Source organism: Pistacia vera, unplaced genomic scaffold (genome assembly GCF_008641045.1).
Source record: "Pistacia vera cultivar Batoury unplaced genomic scaffold, PisVer_v2 Contig124, whole genome shotgun sequence".
Lineage (NCBI taxonomy): Eukaryota > Viridiplantae > Streptophyta > Magnoliopsida > Sapindales > Anacardiaceae > Pistacia > Pistacia vera.
In genome coordinates, this window is record NW_022195293.1 from 1,522,859 (window position 1) to 1,530,405 (window position 7,547).

The following is a 7,547-nucleotide window of genomic DNA, read 5'->3' on the forward strand; positions in this document are numbered from 1 at the left end:
GTCTAGCCTGTGTCCCAAAGTAGACAATACCTTACTGGAGACGCATACAACAGCAGTACTCACCGATTACAGTTACAAGGCACAAGAAAAGAAATGTTTAGGTAATTTCATTGATAATTGAAGATATATAATAAATATACCCATGAATATATCGGAGTAGTAGTGATATATAGGCAATTTAAAAATAACAAACGATAATAATGCATGATATGAGATCAATACAATTTTATATGGCAAACGGACGATCCCAAAACAAGAAGTTAATATTCATCCTACAAATAAGTCTTCATCAAGATTCTTCACCCAATACAGAGATAAGAACTCCACTACAAGATGACAACAACGTGTTAATATGTTTGATAGCATGCATTCTGCATCTTTCTAACTTTGAGAATTTTGTTACAATATCTGTTTGACTTGTGTAGTTGAGTGTATGAAACACAACGTTTTTCTTTTTTTAATTTAGCAATGTCAAATAATCCATACCAAACACAAATACGCATTCCCGTCTCCCTCTGGAAATTTACCAGCATAGCTACTACGACAGCTTTATTTAATGGAAATAAATTAAGGGTTATTTCTATAGGCTTAGAGATAACAACAATCAAAATGATAGATATCTTCATTTTTTGATGTGGACTTTTACTTATTTTCAAAATTTAGATATTATATTGTCCACTCCACCAAAACTTAAAATTTGCAGAGGCATGCCATGCATTGCTAGGGGCAAAGATTAGTAATCTCTCTTATCACAAGACAAAAACTGGGTTTTAAATTTTTGCATAATCTCTTTAATAGAAGAATGAACGTGGACAACAAGCTACTGTAATCTCAAAACTTTATTACTTTAATCTTCATTGTCGACGATGATCTGTTAGTGAATCTTTTTAATTAATTATTTATTTATCATTGCTTTATATTAATCTACTTTTGGGTCCATTAAGAGGAATTAATATAAATTAGGTTTTGGAAAAGGGTGGCAATAATATCCGTCTTTATCAGGCGCCCTTTACAAATCGCGTGCATTAGCAATTAGGTTATAAATATTATAGGGTAGAAGATGACCTTATTATCTTCTTTAATTATTTTAATGTATACGTCTTTTTAGATTAGGTTTTATTAGTAAACAATTGTATAATGCTGCTTTCGTCATTACTTTATACTAAAAGTTTGTTTATATATGTTACAGTGCATATCATCCATACTTTTAAACCTTAATTCAGATATATTAAAATTCGAGTTGTATTAATTGGAGGCTAATTTTAAATTAAAGTAACTTAGAAAACATGAATTTGAATCCCCTCTGAAGTACTTCACGAGTTAAGATTATAAAAAAATATAAGATCGATGGAGGTTTAAATCTTTATATGACTTTGGTTTGATTAATTGATGAATTAGTTCATGTTATAATTCTGGAGGAGCCTGAGGTTTGGTTGACCATAACTATTGTCTAATATATAATGTAATCCTAAAAGGGAAATCTTCAATCTCTAAGCTTCCCAACCATTCATTAATGGAGGCATTAATTATACAAAATCTATATTTATTAGGGTTTATTTGGCATTGACTTGCATGATTGCTAAAGCTCACCTTATCTTCCACAAATTAAATAGCAAGCGGCAGATAATTAAAATCGAAACAAATCAATCATTCTCAATTGATTTACAATAAAATAATTATTCAACATGGATCGTTAAATATAATAATTCATGGTCAAACTGTAGGTTTACCTACAGAATCTGCACTTGTCCTCCCACTGCATATACGCAACTAATTTAACAAGTAACTAATAATGTTTATTTCTATATAATTGCAAGTTTTCAGGTGGGGAAGGTGTAAAACAATTAAGATTTTTTTATATATATATAAAAAATTAATAGTAAATTAAAAGCTGCTAAATTGTACTCGTATAAGTTATCGTGGGTTCATATAGTTTGGCACGCAATTCTAAATATTTGTCAACAAAAGATTAATTAAAAATTAAGAATGTTGTTTCTGCTTGCCCACCTTCAGAAGCTGAGAACTTGTTTATGGATATATGCATGATTAAGTTATATGCAAGAGTGCCATCTTAATTACTCTCTAATTAATGGGTTGATGTGATTAATTGGATTATATGAATCTCCTTATTTCAATGTTGTCTTGATTTTTGATGATATTTCTGAGGCATTGGGAGCTTTGTGTTGATAATAATATGAATATTTGAAACAATACGAAGGAAGAATAGAGGTTGTGACAACTAGCGTAGAATTAATAATAGATTTTCATATCATCGGACCTAAACATTCTATTGATTTTCATTTAAAATTCATCCAATTAACACGATAAAAGACATGCACAGTTTAAATCAAAAGTGATATTTCATAGTAATTTTCGCGCGGCAAACAATGTCAAGTATAAGAATAATACATCAAACAAAAAATGCATTATGGGACAAGTAGCTCAAATCAAATGGTCTTTATATAGAGCAGCGCGTCATGGTTGCTTTACATTCAATCTTTGGCGGTCCATCTGTTGCATACTATGTGATATGCAATTAATACTGTTACAAAGTAAAGAGTAGAAACTTGTGAAGAGTAAAGAGAGTAAAGTAAAGCTTAGTTCACTAACCACAGTTACTTACAACTAATTAGTTACGGTTCTAACTAAACTAAAGTAAATAAACAACTAACCTCAAACTGACTTTAATTACAACTGTCAACCTAGCTATTTAAATGAATACTTCAATAAATACACCCCAGCAATAGTTTATCGGAATAGTAGGGGTGAGCGGTTCCAGATACCCTCTATTTTTCGGAGAAGAATCAGAACTGAAACCGCACAGTATAGATTCTTCAATTCAAGGAACGAAACCTAAAATACAGGTTCTAGTTCCTTCCAGGGTATCCTATAAAAAGTCAATTACCCCCTATTAGTTTAAAAAATGACAAACATATCTTAAAAGTTTACAAATACACCCTAACAAATATACTATTTGGGTTTAGGGTTTAATATAATGTTATATTATAATTTATTAAATTGTTAATCATTAATAAGTATTGTAATATTGTTTATAATAGAATGTTATAATTAATTAAGTAATCATACCAAAATTTATAATGTATGTTATAATAATAAAATTCTAATCATTTAATTAAGTATTGTGTAAATTAGTAATTACTAATGTTTATAATATATGTCATAATCAATTAAGTAATTATTTAATTATGTAATGATATATATATATGATCATACTATAATAGTAAATGTAATGGTATAATGAATTAAGTAATCATACTATAAATCTATAATTAATATTATAATTAATTAAATTTCAAATCATTTAATTAATATACTAATGTTTATAATGAAAAGTTATAATTGATTAAGTATCATATTATAAATATAAGGTAATGTTATAATTAATTAAATTTTTAATCGTTTAATTAAATAATGTAATAATATAGTAAATTACTAATGTTTATAATGTAATGTATAAATTCATAACAATTATGTAATCATTTAACTAGTAATGTTATAATTAAGTAAGTGATCATATATAATGTAATATAATAATGTTATAAGTTAATTGAGTAATTATTTAACTATAATGTATAACTTAATTAATGTTATAATGAAATGTTATAAGGTAATGTTATAATTAATTAAATTTCTAATCATTTAATTAGTATTGTGCTAATGTATGTAGTAAATAGTAATTACATGTTTAAAACATATCATAACTCATAATCAATTAAGTAATCATTTAATTATGTAATGTTATAATAAATTAGTGATCATACTATAATGTAATGTTATAGTGAATTAAGTAATCCGATATAGAACTTTAATGTTATATTATAATTAATTGAAATTTTAATCCTTTAATTAAGTAATGTAATAAATAATAATGTAGTAAATTACTAAGTTTATAATGTGATATTTATAATTATAAACTAATTAAGTAATAATTAAATGTAATACTATAATTAATAAGTGATTATAATAAATGTAATGTAATAAGGTTATAATTAATTAAGTAATTATTTAACTATAATGAATATTAATTAATTAATTCTAACATTTAATTAAGTAATCATTGTTATAATGTAATGTTATAATTAATGTTATAATATAATGTTATAATAAATTAAATAATCAATAATTATGTAATGTTATAATTATTATGTAATCAACTACATACTATAATGAAATAGGAAATGTTACAATGAATTAAGTAATATTACTATAAGTCTTTAATATAATATTTAATTAATTTGTTATAATAGAATATTAAATTAATTAAGTAATCATTTAATTATAATGTAATGTTACAATTAATACATAATCGTACTATAAATAATAATGAAATGTTGTAATTAATAAATTTCAAGCATTTAATAAGTATTATGCTAATGTTTATGTAGTAAATTTAATTAAAATATTTAATATAATGTCATAATCAATTAAGTAATCATTTAATTATGTAATGTTATAATTAAATATAATCATACTAAATGTAGTTATAGTGAATTAACTATTAAGTAATCATACTATAAATTTTTAATATAATATTATAATTATTAAATTTTTAATCATTTAATTAAGTTGTATTAATGTTTATATAAAATGTTATAATTGACTAAGTATTATAATATAAATCTATAATGTAATAATATATTAATTAAATTTATAATTATTTAATTAAGTATACCCTAAATGTTATAAGTCAATTAATTAAGTAGTAATCAATTAATGTAATGCTATAATTATTAACTATAAATCAATTAATAATGTTATAAAATTTAATTAATCAAGTAATCATTTAACTATAATGTAATGTTATAATTGATTAAGTATGATATTAACTAGTAATTAAATTTATTAATGTTTATCATTTATCATATATAAATAATTAATTACTAATTTATTATAGATATACTTAGAACTTGATAATTGAAGAAATAACTAAATATATTATTACTCAATCAAATATCTATATTTATTAAAAATAATTCTTTTAAAACATTAAAAATGTAAAATGTAAAACACTTTTAATTGGATATAATTCCAATTATTCACTTAATTAATCAAAACTTAATATTAATGTATTAATATACTAAAGCTTTTAATGTGAATTTATATGTAATAAGTATAATTGTATTCGTATATTTATTTAATTAGATTATTCTAAAAATTTAACTTTTTCTATTTTAAATTTTTTTATATGTAAAATAATAGAAACCCTACATTATTCACATTTCACAAATATTTCATTGTAGTCCAGGTTCCAAATAGGTTCCAAAACAAGTTCCAAAACAGGTTCCAAAACAAGTTCCAAACAGTTTCCAAAACAGGTTCCAAACCGGGTACCCCGTACAGGTTCCAAACAGGGTACCTTTTTTACAGGTTTCGGTTTTGATTTCGGTTTCTCCACACACAAGAACCGGAACCGGAACCGGAACCGCACAGTATGGGTTCCAAAAAATTATTAGAACCAGAACCTACCCGCACAGTATCGGTTCCGGGTAGGTTCCGGTTCTAGTTCCGGTTCTACCCTCCGGTTTCGGTTCTACCTGCTACCCGTGCTCACCCCTAGGGAATAGTATGTGTTTGAAAATCGGTTGGGCCACTATTATTACATGAGCACCTCCAATGTTTTTTATTTTAAAGAGTATCTTTCATATAAATAAAGAGTATTTTTATTAATTTTTAAATATAAAGAATTTTTTTTTTTATTCAAATCCAATTGACTTCTTATATTTAATAAAAATGCTTTTTATTTTCAAGAAAGAGACTTAGAGCATCTCTAATGGTGTTCTTTATTTTAAAAAACATATTTCATATAAATAAAGGGTATCTTCATTGATTTTTAAATATAAAGAACAAAATTTTTATTCCAATAGACTCTTTAAATTTTAGGAGAGAGAATATATTTTTTCAAGAAAGAACTTAATAGGAGAGATAAATCATAAATAAAATGCATAGAAACTTACAATTTATTATTTAAAATTAGAATAGAGAGTGAAATTTGACTCTTTAAATGTGGAGAGTCAAACTCATTCTTTAATTTAAAGAATAAAGAGTCTATTGAACTCTTATTTTCATGGATAAACTCTTTATAATAAATAGTTTAGGTCATATAAAGAGTCATTTGGAGATGTTTTTAATATGAGAGATAATTAATAAATAAAATGCATAGAAACTTATAATTTATTAATTAAAATTAGAATAAAGAGTGAAATTTGACTCTCTAGATGTGGAAAGTCAAACTCACTCTTTAATTTATATTTAAAGGATAAAGAGTCTGTTGAACTCTCGTTTTTATAGATAGACTCTTTATAATAAAGAGTTTGGGTCATATAAAGAATCATTTGGAGATGCTCTAACTAATATATTATGCTACAAATTATACAATTATTACGTTAAATGTCTTAATAAAGCCTATTGCCGATAGTTTGCTGGTTTCACTCACAACTTTACCATGATTTTCCATAAAAGTTTACAAGGTTCACGTCATAGATTACAAATTTTATGTCCACTTCTAAGTGGAGTGTGTTTGTTTTATTATTTTGGGTAGGATTTTTGAAAAAGTTGAGTTGGATAGTTATTACGAGGTAGAATTTGAAAATTAACAAAATACCCTCTAGGTTTGTTAATTTAGCTAAACACCTTTACAATAAGACATTGAAAATTAACAAAAACACCCCCACCCACCCATTAGATGTCGGTAACCAATCACAACCATTAGACGGTAGTCAGAAGTCGCTGTAATGGCACATGAATGATGGATCTGGTCGGTCGTGCACCAATATGACATTTTTCAGCCAGATCCACTATGGATCTAGCTGGAAAAAAAGCTATATCTGGCCACATTTGGTCATCAATGACGGCCAAAGATATGGTCATCGTTGACGACCAGCGACGGCCAAGGATCTAGCCATAAATCTAGCGTTATCTTTAGCCGTAAATTTGGCATTTTCCTACTAGATCCATGGTGGATCTGACAAGAAAATGCTAGATAAGCGCACTATCAGCTAGATCCAACCGGTAGTGCGCTATTACACCAGATTTAGGCCAGCTTCCGATGGTGGTGGCCGGAATCTGGCAAATGTGGGTGGGTGGGGGCGTTTTTGTCAATTTCTAAACTTTTTGTTGTTGGGGCTGTTTAGTTAAATTAACAAACCTAGGGGATTTAAAAATAGTTAAATAAAATTGAATTGAATTTTTAGAATAGGAAAACAGATATGTATTTTGGGTAGGATTTCAAAAATCCTACTCAAAATAGAGAAACAAACACACCCAGATTCTGGTTTCTACTATTCTTCTTATATTTATTATAACAAGTTCTATGTGTTTAGTTACAACTTTTACGTTACATACGAAATTTTCATCTTTCATATTGTAATTTACAAGCTATACATTTTCTTTTATAAGTATGATTTCATTAATTAATTTTTTTTTTTTTTTGTACTTTTATAAGTTCTTAATTTTTTTTTTTTTTTTTGTACTTTTATAAGTTCTTAATTAATTACAAATAACGTGAGAGAAGGGTGAAAATTTTCAAA